We start from the raw sequence: 14,680 nt of genomic DNA, 5'->3' as shown, positions 1-14,680 counted from the left end.
ACCGAAAAGACATCGGCGGAAACAACTCCCCCCCCCCCAAAAAAAAAGCCATGGGGTCTCTGCTGGGGCCACATCTTGGTCAGAAACGAACTCTGAACTCTGTCTTCCGGAGACGAATTAAGAGGACGCACTTGGCGGCAGTTCAGATCTCAGGAGAAGCAGGCTGCTGCCCGGCCCGCCCCCCCCCCCCCCAGCCCGTCGCATTCGGGCATGACTTTGTCAGGTGCGTGTTTTCAGAGCGCGCACTCGCTTGCACAGACCCTTCCTCAAGCCCAGAGATGCCAGCTTTGTTAATATTTCATTCAGAACATACTGTGGGGAGCGTCTCATTTATATTACTTCCATAATTAATGCTGATAGCTTAGGCACTGCCTTTACATGGAGAGATCTCTTCACAGTGGTCGATGGGTAATAAGAGACAATAGATATTTCATTCACCAGCAGCTTGTTGCTAGTTAGTAGGAAATGATGGTGTGTGCTGTTGCTTTAATTGCCAGGGTAAAGAATTCTGCCTGGGTGTTAGTGAGCATTTTAAAGCACTTGATGCAAATAGACTAGAAACAAAACAAACAAAAAAAATTTTACCTTGATTATGCAACACCTTAGCATAGAAAGTTATGAAGGTATGTCTTTTTTAAAAATTGCATTCTATCATGCAAATATAATCTAAATATGCATGTGCTGACTACTCATCTACTGTATTTTAGGAAATACAATTAGGCTGCCTTTCTCTTCTCCTATGTAGACTGTAAATAACTGTAGATCTTTCTCTTGTTTCCCATGTAAATACATGTAAATACTAACAAGCTATGCATGCTGAAATACTGGGCAATTTCGGATACTTTTATAATCTGAAGGCATGTATTCCAACTGGTTTGTTAAAAGGTGGGGGCTGGGAGGGGCTCTCTCAAACTCTTTAAAGTGGAATCGAAATTAAAGATTTCTTCCTAGACTGGTGTGGCTGCTTTCTTCTGCTCTCTCCTCCCTGAGTGGAACCTTCCTGAAGGCTCGCCTAGCTTCTCTCTGCAGAGACACTGCGCACACACCTGGCTCTGCCCCAACAGCTGAACCACTGGCCTTGGCCTTTTCACACATCTCTCTTTCTTGGCTTTTCTAAACAAACAAACCAGCTTCTAGGATCATAAGGTATGCCGCTTTGCCTAGTTCTAACAGAACAACCTTGAGTAAAAATTCCTGATATGCCAAGGCGAGTGACTCACATCCCAAAAGCACTGAGAAAGGGATCAGAGATGCAGAAAGGGGGCGAGGGTGAGGGACTCCCCAAAGTGACAGAACTACTCAATGCCACCAAGACCCTCATCTCTACAGCCTCACGAAAGCCATGATGCTTTTGGTACAAAGGGCCAGAGAGGACACAATGGAGGCTCCGTGGCCTACACAGTCTCTGCTCAGCCACTCTGCCCTGCCACTGTGATTGTGAAAGCAGCCACAGATGACATGGACCCATGTAGATGTGGCTGTGTTCCAATAAAACTTTATTCACAAGAACAGGCAGTGGGCCAGATGGGACCTGCGGGTTAGAGTTTGCCAGCCTCTGTTCCGTGCCCTATCAAAACTCAATTGCTCTTCCACAGATCATTAACGTTTCCCTTTTGGGTCTGTGTAGGCACTTGATGAGCTGAGCGAACACTTTGATCCATTGAAAATTTCCCATCTTCTCCCTGCAAGTACCAGGGCTCTTTGTAGAAGACACGAGATAATAAGGAGGTGAGCAAAAATGAGATCACCTGTGCTAACACATCACGCTGTCTCCCTTAGACAAATTACATTGCCAGGTTTCAATTTATTTATCTTTTGTTTTCACAAATGGAGATGGAGGAGAAAAGTACAAAGGTAGGGGAACAAAAAGAAAAGAAAGGAGCCAAACGACACTCACCCTTCAATGAGGAGAAAGAGGCTATTACCTCGGGTATCTATGGAAACCAAGCAGCGTGCAGACTTTTTAATGGTTGGAAAATAGCGTTTGCTTTTGAAGAAGTTTTCCCCAAGTATGATGCTGCAGTGTAAATGCATTAATTGACAGTTTCCTTCGGGACTTCTTTATTGAAGTTTCCAAACTTAATTTGATGGCACAAGGAACTCTCTGGAGCCCTTGAAGAATGCTGCAAAGTTAGGTCTTTAGAAAAGGGAGCCAGCTCTCAGGCATCGCGCGTACAAATCCAACCCAACTCCAACTCCCCCGCAGAGCCAGCCAAGAAACAGCCCTCGCTCCCTGCAGTTTTCCATTAAAAACCCCTCTGTGTTCACCTTGGGAAGGGAGAGGCCCTTTCTAACCTCTATTGAACAAGAATCGATGTCAGCTCCTCAGTCCTGCAGGGAGCGGCACAGAGGAGCACGGGGAGGAAACACGAGGGCAATTTTGCAGATTGAGAGCAGTAGGGGAAGGTGGAAGAAGTCCCGGAGCTGAGGCCAGAACACTTGCGGTGGCAGCCTGCACCTGGCACCTCTGTGACAAGCCACTGAGCCTCGGTCTCCTCATCTACAAAGTCCCTTCAAGGGGTTCTTATAAGGACAGTGATGACACTTGGACATTTCTTGGGGACACAACAGATGCTAATGCAGACGGCTGCGGTTCTCTTGATTAAACGTTTAGAGAAGCACGCACAGCAAAAGATCGGGCTTTTCCTTCATGTACAGGATCAAAAGTCAGAGGAAAATTAAGTCTTCTGGGCTAGGAAGCAGGCAGCAGCTGCTGGATCTTCCAGTTCCACCCAGCATCTCTGGGCGCTGTGCTGGGTGTAAGCGCTCCTCGCGTCCCCTGGCCACAGCAGGGACCAGAACCCAGTTCATGGCCACATCCCTGGGGCACTGCCATTCGGACAGTGGCCACTATCACCTGGTAAGTGCTATCACATTCCGGACACCCCCCTCCACAGGCCCTTTGTGTGCCCGCCTCTCCATGCCCACACATCTGTGCGTGAAGTGTGGGAGAACGGAGCATGCGGAGGGGGCCACAGCGGAACAAGCAGGTGGTTAGAAACACAGCAGCTCGGTGGGGACGGTTGCTGCCGCATTATTTCACATTTTCTCCTTGAAAACTTCCATCACAGAACACTGGGGAAGCACATGGATCCACCTGAGTGGCGCATTAGCTGCGTCTGACAGATGAGACGCACAGAGGTGGTACTGCCTGGCCTAATTCCCTTCCCCCAGAAGTGGCAGACTCCCTCCTGCGGTCTTTGCCCACCTGGCTGGAGCATTCGTTCCATAGGGTTCCATATGCATTTCCACCCTATAAGCCGCCTCCGATCACTTCACCCTGCCCCTGTCATTCTACCTGCAGAATCTGTGCCTCCAAACATAAAAGCTACCTTCCGCACACTGCTTCCAACAGTTGGACAGCTCTCGGGTCCCCAGTGCAGGGACTGGAGACCAACAGGCTGTGGAGCCAGATGAATGAGCGAATGCATGATCGTGAATGTGCACACATTCTGAAGTGCTGCTGTCTGCGGGTGTGGGGGCTTTGTGACTTGCACCCCAGGCTCTGGGGGGGGGCAGACTGCAGGGGGTTCGGGGGGGCTATGACACCACGGAAGTGGATGAGTCAGTCAAGCAGAACAGACACCGCCATGGCCGAGGGGCGAGGGCTGCCGTAGCATAGCCTTCGGCGGAGGGAGATGGTGGGGGAACCTCGGGCCCAGCCCCTCCTCCTGCCCACGCCCTTCATCTAGACAGCGCACGCTCCAATGTTAGAAGGTAAAAAAGACAACTGTGTAGACCTCCAGGGAGCCCCACAGCCACACCACCTCCTGCCTCCAGGCTTAAACCTCCCTCTTGGCCAGAAATCCTCGTCCTGGCCGACTCAAACCCCAGGAGAGACGAAGCCTGCAGTTCCTCCTGGTGGGCATCACCTGCACCTGACCCCAGGGCTCTCTTTGAGCCACATTCCCCAGCCCAGCCTCACCGTCCACACAGCAGTCCCTTGCCAGGCTCCAGTTGGCTCCAGCTCACCCTCTCAAACACACCCCGAATTCACCCCATCTTTGTCCAGGGAGAGAGGGAAGCTTAGCCTTTGTCTCAGGATGCAGCAGTTCCATCCCAATGTGATGGCAACAGCAAAAGCTACAGTCGTGCTACTGATGGCTGCTGGGGTCTGAGGGCCTGTACGTGCCAGGGGCCGACTCTCCCAACAGCTCAGCTCACCTGCTAGGCATTATGACAGGGGGGCCAACACAGCCTAACAGAGGTGAAGGGACTCAAGGCCATGCGGGTGTCTCAGATCAAAGCTCATATTCTGTTTGTGGTTAACTGTTTTTCATAAGATGACATGCTTTTGTTAAACAATGATTGATTTATTTCAAAGGCAGAGTGACAGAGAAGAGGGATGGAGGGTGAGGAGAGACAGGGAGAGAGAGGGAGGAGGGGAGAGAGGCAGAGAGAGAGAGAGAATTTGAATTTATCTTCCATCTGCTGGTTCACCCCTGCCTGCAATAGCCAGGTCTGGGCCAGGTCCTGTCCAAAGACAGGAGCCAGGAATTCCATCCGGGTCTCCCACATTGGCAGAAACCAATTACCTGGGCCTCCCAAGTGGCAGCTTAGCCCTCGGTGCCGCAATGTCCGCCTTCAGTGTTCGACTCCACACTCCATATGCCCTTTAGCATTCGAGAATCATGCGCAGATTTGACCAACTAGCCTCACTGGATGTGTGACGGGCTAGCCTGCTCCCTGCCCGGGCCCCTCGGCCCCTGGTGGCTGAGTCCCTCTCCATAGGGCCCCAGCGGCCTTCCTCCTCCTTTCTCAGCCCCACGTCCAGGTCCTCAAGTGCACAACTTCCAACCTGCTGTCTTCAGGCTCTGGCGGCATCATTTCTGCCTGCCTGTGGTTTTGAACAATACCTGAGCATCCTTTCCCCTCCCTGTGGTGTTCATCTCCTGCAAACTGCTTATGGCAGTGCAGCCTGGCAGTGCCTGGGTTAACGGCCAGGCACTGGCGCTTTGTCTGGCAGCACCCAGCCGGGCAGCCTCCTGATCTGCCAACTGCAGCTGGAACTGGCCCTCGTGGGTCAGGGAAATGCTGAATTCACGACGACAAGGCACACCCAGGAACACCTTACTCTGCTCTTTTCCCCCACTCTGGCTGCCACCGCTGATAGGATTCATCCTCTCACAGATGCCTGGCGTGGAGAAAGGAAGGCACAAATACACCTTTGCCACAAAGCAAGGTGCTGGCAAGGATGCAAGCCCGCCATGGCCTCGCATTGCCAAAGTGCTCAAAAATCTGTTCTCTGTTGGTGTGGACTCCAGGTCCAGCGGCTGTGTCCTTAGGAGTCCAATCAGATGACTTGCTACAGGAGAGTCCAGTTAACGTTACGAGCCCCGTGTAGAGCCTTGAAGCCTTTGGTGGCACTTTCTGATGGTCACGCTTTAACTTCTGCAAGTGGAGTAGGTGTTTGGCACAGTGGTTACATTGCCACTTGGGACGCTGCATCCCATATCGTGGGGCCTGGACTGAGTCCTGACTCCTCCACTTCTGATCACGGTGCCTGCTACTGCACGCTCTGTGAGGCAGCAGGGGATGGCTCAAGTACTGGGGTACCTGTGAGAGGCCCGGAATGAGTTCTGGACTCCTGGCTTCAACCTGGCCCAGCACCAGCTGTTGCAAGGATATGGGGAGTGAACCAGTGGATTGAAGATCGCTCAGTGGCTTATCTTTCTGTATCTCTTTCTTCCTTACAAATAAAGTAAATATGAATATATTTGTATCGTCATTTCACAAAAACCCTATTGGAAGTATTATTATCCCATTTTACTGATAGGGAAACTGAGGTTTGAGCATGTAAGATGACATAAAAAAATAAGTGCCAGTGAACAAGTGAACTCTGACTATGTGCCAGTTGCCTGTCTCATACCAAGGGATGCACACGCCTATACTGCTTCTGGGGAGGGTCCACCCTGTGTCAGATCTTTTCTGAGGCCAGTGCATCCCTATTCCCAATTAAAGGCTGAACACAGAAGCCCAAGGAGGCAAAGTCTTATGCCCAGAGCCAAGAGCAAGTGACCTCCGCTCTTGACAACTGCACCATGAAAGACAGGCGCACGTCCACAGAGCAAGTGGAGCTGAGCGCTGTGCACCTGCAAGCCACGCTTCTCGGTTATCATCGTGGTTGTCCACCCACAGTAGGCAGCTAACATCTGTGAGGGCCTCGGGCTTGTAGTAAGTATTTAGTGATATTCCTCCTATCTGACAGATGTAGAATCTGAGGTCCAGAGAGGTTAAGACACTTGCCCAAAGTCACAGAGCAGCCAAGAAGAGGTGATGGAACTGAACCTGAGTCAGCTGTGCCCTTGACAGCTTTACTGCCCCACAGCTGGAGCCACAGAAGGCCAATGCTCATGCTGACACACACCACTTATGCAGGTAAAGGTGTAACTAGGGTCACCGGTTAGGTTGCAGCGGGTAGCTGGAGCCTCAGATCCCAGCCCCCGGTGCAGCCAGATTCCGTGCATCCACTTCCCATCACTAGAGAAGCCCCCTGTCCTTTTCCTTCTGTGCTGCCATTTTTCACCTCAGTCGGAAGCACTGGATCAGACTGACATGACCTTGCAAGTTTTAAACTTTTTCTGACTTGGCATCCACACTTTAAAGGCAAATTCCACCCAGGTGGTTGCCCTGGCCTGAACCGAGTGTAGTTTCCAACACATGTGGTGTCAGTCCTGAGTCCTGCATATCCAGCTGGGAACTTTAAAGCAACAACTCTGCACTGGTAAAGGAAATGGGAGAAGAACCCCGTTTCAGAGGTGGACAGCGCTCAAGTTCAAGGAGCTGAAAAGTGCTCAAGGCTACACAGAACTCCTGAAATGCAGTGCAGGGAACCACATCCCAATCCGCCTCGTTCCAGATCTCACTCCTTGGTCTACCAGGGGACTGTGGTCTCTGTGAGTTTAACACCCATGAAAACCACATCTTTCTGCAACAAGTGGCATCCATGTATTGCAAGAACGAAATGTACCTCCTCTCCCCCAGCCTCTTATTGAAGGAAATGGGGACTTGGAAGCCTTTGGGAGGATGGGTGGGTGGATACCAAGGAGAAGGGAAGCTGGTGCCATTCACGGTGTTGGAAATCTTGGGACTGTGAATTGGGGGGTGGGGGGGGACTGACAGAATTTAGTCTTCTGGGCCAACATCATTGAGAGCAGCTGGAGGAGAGAACGCTTGGATGTGTAGGCAGGTCCGGTCCGTGCCTGGAGAACACTTCATGAGCTGACGTCCTGGGCTCAGCCTGTTCACCGGGGGGGGGGGGGGAGACAGAGCAGAGGAGGGGTTCCTGCACACAGCACTCCTGCAGCTTCTCAAAGGTGCCGAACCTCGCAGCTGCTTTTGGTTTCAGCGCTTCCTCAATGAGCAAGCAAACAGGTTCCTATTGACCAGACTGCGTGAGAAGAGTCTGGCCGAGCACGTCCTGATAGATGAGTGTCCCAGTCTTCCAAGACAGCATGCTCCACACAGCGATCCTTACCGCCCGAGTCGATCGGATCTTTCCCACAGGGGAGGGGTAACATTTTCCAGTGAGTAGCAGAGACAAGGACACAGGAAGGGAAAGAGTACCACCTTCTGTCCCCGAGCCACCTCCCTGACACACTTGTGCCTGGAACAGGAACTCACCCAGCCCCACACCAGGATCCCACGCATTACCACCTGGACTCGGGTCTCCACACCCAAGACTTCTCCAAACAGACGGAACCAGTACCCTCTCTCGTGCCAGCTGCCGCACAGGACAAGCTCCCAGCCCAGCCGAGCCGGCTTCCCTTTCTAGCTTTATCCTCCCCACCCCCCATCCTCGCACCTGCTTACGTGAGCAGACCCTAACCCAGAGAGCCCTGCCTTCAGGGAGAGACTGTGATGCCGTGTTGGATACAATGAGGGTGCTGCTGAGAGCACCCATTCCAGTCCAAGAGACGCTCATTTCCCTAGCTGCCAGGCCGTTTGCTGAAGGCAAGTCCTTCCTCGGGAAGCGCCCTCGGCCAAAGCAAGCTGTCTCACGGCGGGTTATAGCCCCTCCAGGAGGGAGCCCACATGAAGGGCTTCCTGCCTCTCTGCCCCACTCAGGGCATCTGTGAGGGGACACTGAGCTGAAGCATCCTCTGCTTCCAGGGCCCGGCTCCATCCTCCGCTGCCCCGCCCTGCTGGCCACATCCCCGAGAAGCGTGGACCCCCACAGTCCTCTGTCCCCCAGCCTCCACTAAAGAGACTGCTTCTCGGGATAGCCCATCTACCACAGCCCGGAGCCCTGGAGGAACGCACGGGGCCACTCTGATTCGGTAAATCTGCTCACACTTTAGTCATTCTGACGACGACACCACACCAGCTCACGTGCTCCCACCTGGCACGCAATCCACACCAACATCAACGGCTATGACAGTGAGAGGAGAAGCCGGCAGCATCTGCCTGGGCAGTCCCCTCTCCTCCCATGTGGGAAAAAAACAAGCAGAGACAATTGCGGCTCCTGGTTAGACGTGGTAGATTCAACTCAGGGGTCGCGTCTGCACTCCTTGCTACTGAATGCACACTACTTGCAAAAAATGTTAAGTCAGTGATCAAGAGACATCAACGAAAATTTTGGAAGACAAGAAGCAGAAGGGCTAACTCTTACTCAGCGGAGTGGTGCCTGCATGGGAAGATGGCCCCAAGGGTTGAACCAGTTCACACAAGGGAACCTGGGAATGCAAAGGCAAAAGGCGGAGGGGACAACTCGCCAGGCTCCCTGATGGCGTGTGCGGAATCTGAGCAGAGTTCTCTCACGCGGCAGGACCTCCTTGCACAACAACTTGGGTTAATACTAAGTCAGGCCATCACCTCCGCTTTGAGAGCCTTGGAGAATCCGCTCCCCACCTGCGCAGCCCACCTGCGCTGAATAGCTGGGGGTGCACTGTGAGCTGTGACTCCCTGAGGGGGGGCCCTTGGCACCCAGTCCGATCTTTGGCAGAAACTGGGTGTTTAGTGAGTATTCCTAAAGGGAGTGAGTGAATGAGTGAACGGTCTCTCTCTTCAGAGAGCAACGGAAAAACAGTTCACTCAGGCTCAACTGCCGCATAAGTAAGTGGTCAAATGTTTCCTTTCCAAATTATTGTCGGTGCGGTTTTGACACAGTTGTTCTCCACAAGTTATGACTCACGGCCGGCCGGGCTGCACTTACATAACGCTTAGTCTAAGCTCTCGGGCCCGTATAGGCGTGCGCACTCGCTCTCGCGTGCTCTCTCTCTCTCCCTCCCTCTCTCTCTCTCTCTCTCTCTCTCACACACACACACACACACACACACACACACACACACGGTGTCTTCACAACAACCCTGTGAAATGGACTTGCAAGCATTTCCCCTAGTTTGCAGAAAATTAAGCCGAGGCAGTGCTGAAGTCCACATGATTACCAAGTGGCAGAGCCGGGGTTCAAGGCCCCCCGAGGACCTTCTCTTGTGTCTGTCCTTGGTTTCCAGGTGCACTTCGGCAAGGCTCTGGGCCTGTGGAGTCAGCTTTTGTGTGCTGTGCCCCTCTGCAGGTGGACAGGTGCGTGGCGTCTCACTCCAGAAGAGCAGGTGAGCGCCCACAGGAGGCTGGGTATTTCGGCCACCCTCTCCTCTCACCCCTGGGAAAGTGGGCATCCCAGAGGAGCACAACCTGCACCGAGCCGAGGCTGTGGCCTGATGGACCCGGCACGAGCCCGGCTGGGGTGAGTTGACCGTGTGGGCAGGGAACGGGACGGAGCTGCGACCTCAGAGACTGTGGTAGGCTGCAGAGCACTGTGTCAAAGTGAGCCTAGGCCACCGCAAATGAGCAGTGAACTGTAATCCCATCCACGACGGATCCAGTGTCCCCCGTGCGCCACCTCTTTGACAGGCGCTGGGCCCGGCCATCTCTGGCTATCCTGAGTTGTCTTCCACCAAGCAAGAGCTCTCACCTCCTTCCTCCCAACCAGCAGAGCTGCTGGGGGCGGCGTCCACACGCAGCATCTTTCCTAACCCGAGGTCTCACGGGAGGCATCTCTGCAAATACAAGGCCCAGAGGCGCTGCCCGGAAGCAACCATGTCATCAGGCCGCTTCCCCATTCAAGTGACAGCAACACGTAAGGAAGGAAGACACAGCTGGGACACGCCCGGGCCGGCCTGCCCTCAGAGACGTGCCCTACATCTGCCGAGGTCTCTCTGTCCAGCTCAGGGCAGAGCTTCCGCAGAGACCGCTGGGAGTTCTCACAGCCGCCCTCTGTAGTGCTGACCGTCACTCCCATTCTAGGGAGCCCCAGGTTAGGGGCTGAATACGGAAGTCATGGAACGTGGGTGTGAACTTCGGCCTACCCAGTCTCAGAGCCTGCGCTTTCTATACTGCATTGTCAGGTTCCAGCAGAAAGCCCCAGGGAAAGTAGCTGTGCAGCCACAGGAGGAAATGGAAGACCAGAGAGGTTGAGCGACTTATCTAAGGGCACACAGCCATCACGGAGCAGAGAGGGGACTCAAATATGAAAAGGGGTGGAAATAGCCTCTAAAGTTCGGGTTCTTCACCCTATACTGTCTCCTGTACTGAGAATCAGCGCATAGGAAGTAAAAAATGAAAGACAAAAACCAATACACAAAATAGTAGTGATGGGAAGACTACCCTGGAGGCAGAGGGCACGCGGGTCGATTCTGAAGTGCTTCTGGGGCTCTTGCTGCTCTCAGAGGTAACCTTCCACTCTGTACCCTCCCTGGGGCATACGGACCTTCCCACGTGGAACCCCGCACCACCCTCAGCGGTCAAACCATTCCTTGCACTACAGCCACGAGGCCAAAATATCCACCTTGCTCCTTGAAAAGGAGGCTGCACATGTGCACCGCCCCAGGGGCGTTCAGAAATCACGTGATGAAAGAGGACGTGGATAAGTAACTGGACAAATAATGCAGCTGCGGGGTCGGGGGGCACTCTGTGCCCCATTCCACACCAAACCGAGGCAAACTGTGGGCATGACTCCCCGATGCGAGCCAGGCTTTAAAAATACACACATTCCTTGGGAGAGTCGGCAGCCGAGGCTGCGGCCCAGGGAGGAGGGACTGCCCCCTAATGTTACACGAGGTGCTAACTACATTATCTGGAAATACCCTATGACTAATTCCCCATCCCTTATCTCGAGGAGAAGAAAATTGTTCCTAGCGTGAATGCCCCAGATTCCTGGTCAGTTTATATAAGGCGCTTCAAATGATTGCGGTATTTTAAGCCATTTTTAGCTTCAATCACCTGATGTGTGGTGAGCCTGGGGAAACCTGATCTCTTGCTGCCTCCGACTCCCTGTTTTTCCACTAATTTTGTTTAAACGACTTACTGCACCCAAGTACCTCTCCACTGCAGAATGGGCTTAAGTGCCCGCGGCTCCTGCCCCAGCCGATTTCTTAAACAGACGTTTATACCGTGGGTTTCGCAGCACGAGGCTCCGTGACTTTCCAGGGGTTCCACCTGGCCCAGCTGAAGGTGGGTACTATTCATTCTTCAACATGGCCCACCCGATGGCTTTGTAGATTCAAACGTCTCTGCCCAGCCCAGGTACGATCAATAGAGGCCTTTTCCAGACTACGTCTCCAGCAATCCTCAGTAATTACGAAATAAGCTCCCAAAGATCTGTGACAAGCTCAAAGTCAAGGCTGGAGTTTGGCAAAGTAGCTGAGAGGAGAGGCGGACCCTTTCTTTGTGTGGCTGAAGCTGCTTTGCCATCAACGAAACCCACAAGAAAGCAGGAACCAGGGTGTCACACTTCGAATCCACGCCCTGACGTCCACCTGGACACCCAGGGGCCCTGCCTGCCCATCAGTGGCAGCCACACTTCGCTCATCTTCCCAGCATCTTTCAGAGATACGGCAGGTCTTCAAAAAGTTCACTGGAAATGTTTATTGTGGGGAAAAAAATTAAAAAGTTACATGTGGATTTCAAAACTGTCTGCAGCAAAGCAAATCTGATTACATTTCCCCATGAACTTCTTGAAGTACTCTCAAATTTGCCTGTGTTACACAATTCTGTTGGAACACGCCCACAAGTGAGAGGTTTGCTGCTATTCGGACACTGTGTATCCCAGCAGCGAGTTACTACTCCAGCTCAAGTGTGCTCAAACTTCTCTGTAAAGGTGCACACAGTCAACCTGTACGGTTACAGGCACTCAACCCCGTCAATGCAGGGTTAAAGTAGTCCTAGACAATTCGAAGACACATGCACAGGGTGTGTTCCAATACAACCGAAGTGACAAACCCAAACAGCTGCCAGGAGTTGGCCCACGATCCACAGCTTGCAGACCCTTCTTCTATGCAACGCCAACTATTTAATGTCTAAGTAACACCAGCTAGTTCAGCTTCTAAATGATTTCTCTCTCTTGACAACATGGACTTGACATCTGACTGGACTTGGATGCCAGTTTAATCCAAGTTGGCAATGCAGTAAGAATTTCAGGGTGAGGCCTCTGTCCTCGGGCCCCTCTGAAGTGGGAAGGTCCCTGTAGAGGGTGTGAGTACCTAGAGACACATCAACAAGTCCTGTGGTCTTTAGAACTCGTATCCAGACCTTAGGCAGGGACCCATGGCTAACGGCTTCACAAATCCACAAATCCTTGTGCATTTTCTGCCATGAAAAATCCTTTGCTAAGGAAACATTTCTGTGGGAAGATAAAATAATGAAGCAATCAAATGCTTCAAAATTAACATTTCTATCCTATCCCCCTTCCGCACCCTACTCCGGCCCTCTTTCCTAAAACTAGGGAGTGTATGAACCCACTAGGAGTTCTTAAGGAGTTAAATTACCGGGAAAGTTCACTCAGCTCCTATTGAACTATCACTCCACTCTCTCCTGCAGGGAGTAGCTAACAACCCTATGTGCCTAAAAGCAAATCAGAACAGCAGATGACACCCTGCCCCCACTCAAGAGTGTCTCACACCCCTTAGCCTGGAACAGGAATTACTACGAATGATTATTCTTTAAGAAACACCCTTGTCGGAGGTGGGCATTTGGCCTAGTGGTCTAGATGGGGCTAAGACCCCCGTGCCCCCTATCAGAGTACCTGGGGCATGGATTCCCAGATCCAGCCCCTCCCTCCAACTTCCTACAGACACATACCCTGGCAGGCAGTAGTGAGGGGTTCCAGCCACCCAGGTGGGAGAGCTGGCTTGTGTTCTTGGCTCCAGTGATTGTGGGCATCTGGGGAGTGAACTGGCAGATTGGAGCTCTCTTTCTCTGTCTCTCTGCCTCGCAAATAATTTTTTTTCCATTAAAGAAATATGCTTTCCTAATAGTCTGTCCAGCAGGCTCTGCTGTTTTTTTCAAAAAGTTCATGCTGTTTTGCAAGTGGACATATGTTGCTGGTACATATCCCAGGGCTACCACAGTCTCCTTCTCCAACTTTACATGCATAAGTTGTTCTCTGGGTAGTTCTATCCTTTTTTTTTTTTTTGCATGCCAGCCACTATCAACTTTTCCATGCAGACTCCGAAAGTGTTCCACTAAGTGTCACTTCCTAGATTTGGTTGCAATAAAGACTATCATTATTGAGTATTTGTGAGACGTAGTAGCTTCCCTCTGGCGCATGTTAGCAGGGCTGTTTATGAGCCAAGTACGAATATTAGTGGCTCCTGCTTACCTGGGCGCCTCCAATGTTGGAAGCAACAAAGGAGCTACAGAAGCCAAAGGTGAGGGAGCTGAGCGTGGCCCAGGAGGAGCAGACAGATCCTGACTGGTGTCTCGGGAGAACAGTGTGATCGTGGAGGAGAATTTGGAAACAAGGATGGCCATCGGCTTGTGGGACTGAACATCAGGCTTTCGGCTACAAGATTTGCAAGACCCAACTGAGCTCATGTGACCACGACTTCTACAGATCTTGCCTGTCGACAGATGGCTTTAGAAGGCTGAACTGCTGCCTAAACATTTAAATGCAAGTTTGATTTCATAAGTGTGGAAATTAGGCAAAACAAAAGGAAAATGATTCTCAGAGGCACTTCAATTAGTAATTTGTAATTTCTCCAACAGCATGTGTTTCACTGGGTACCCATCTGAATGTTCTCTGGGAAAGGGCTTTTGGGAGGAATCTTCGCGAAGATCTCCAAAGGGCCCAAGAGGAATACACGAGGACCACAGCAGACAGCAAGCATTCGCGGGGAGATCCGCCTTCCTCACAGCAGTCACGCATCAACGCTCTGGCTCAGACCTCAGCGCGTGCCTCCGCTCACTTCCTCCTCTCAGGCTCCCGGGGCAGAAGTCGGGGACCCTACTTTTGTCTCGCGTGGCCTTCCAGCCCCCACCGCGCCCTTGTCCCTCCCCCGACCCCCACCCCGCTTCACCTAGCTCAGGCCTGGCGGGTTTGTGGCCATGGCACATTCCAGGAAGGAGATGAGGGGGGAAAGTGACCCTGCTGCAGAGGTGTCAACAGGTAGTGGCTTCAGGAGGAAAGAGCAGAACGGCGCAGGAAGTGGGACAAAGATCTTGCGTTTGAAGAACAGAGTTCGACTCTGTGCGAGGAAGAGTCAAAGGGCCAGTGCAGAAGCGAAGGGACACTCTCAACTGTGCCTTGCCGGGTGTGGCCAACGCACAGGGAGCGCTCCCAGCTCCCAGCTCCCAGGAACTCATCATAGCTCTTTGGTTTGTTCATGTGTTTTTGCCCACGGGAGGTGTCTGGTAAATGCGTGTGAAATACGCCGTGTGGGGCCTCTAAAGCGTTGTTTCCAGT

The 14,680-nt window shown here is 52.4% G+C and overlaps 1 protein-coding gene across 1 annotated transcript in view; it reads right to left on the bottom strand.

The window, feature by feature from the left end:
• Window positions 1–14,680, bottom strand: part of WWOX (WW domain containing oxidoreductase) — a 1,022,922-nt gene that overhangs the window by 8,509 nt on the left and 999,733 nt on the right. The window lies entirely within an intron of this gene.

The sequence above is a fragment of the Oryctolagus cuniculus genome, chromosome 18, assembly GCF_964237555.1.
Source record: "Oryctolagus cuniculus chromosome 18, mOryCun1.1, whole genome shotgun sequence".
NCBI lineage: Eukaryota > Metazoa > Chordata > Mammalia > Lagomorpha > Leporidae > Oryctolagus > Oryctolagus cuniculus.
The sequence above is the reverse complement of the archived record's forward strand: the minus strand, read 5'-3'. Positions and strand labels throughout refer to the sequence as shown.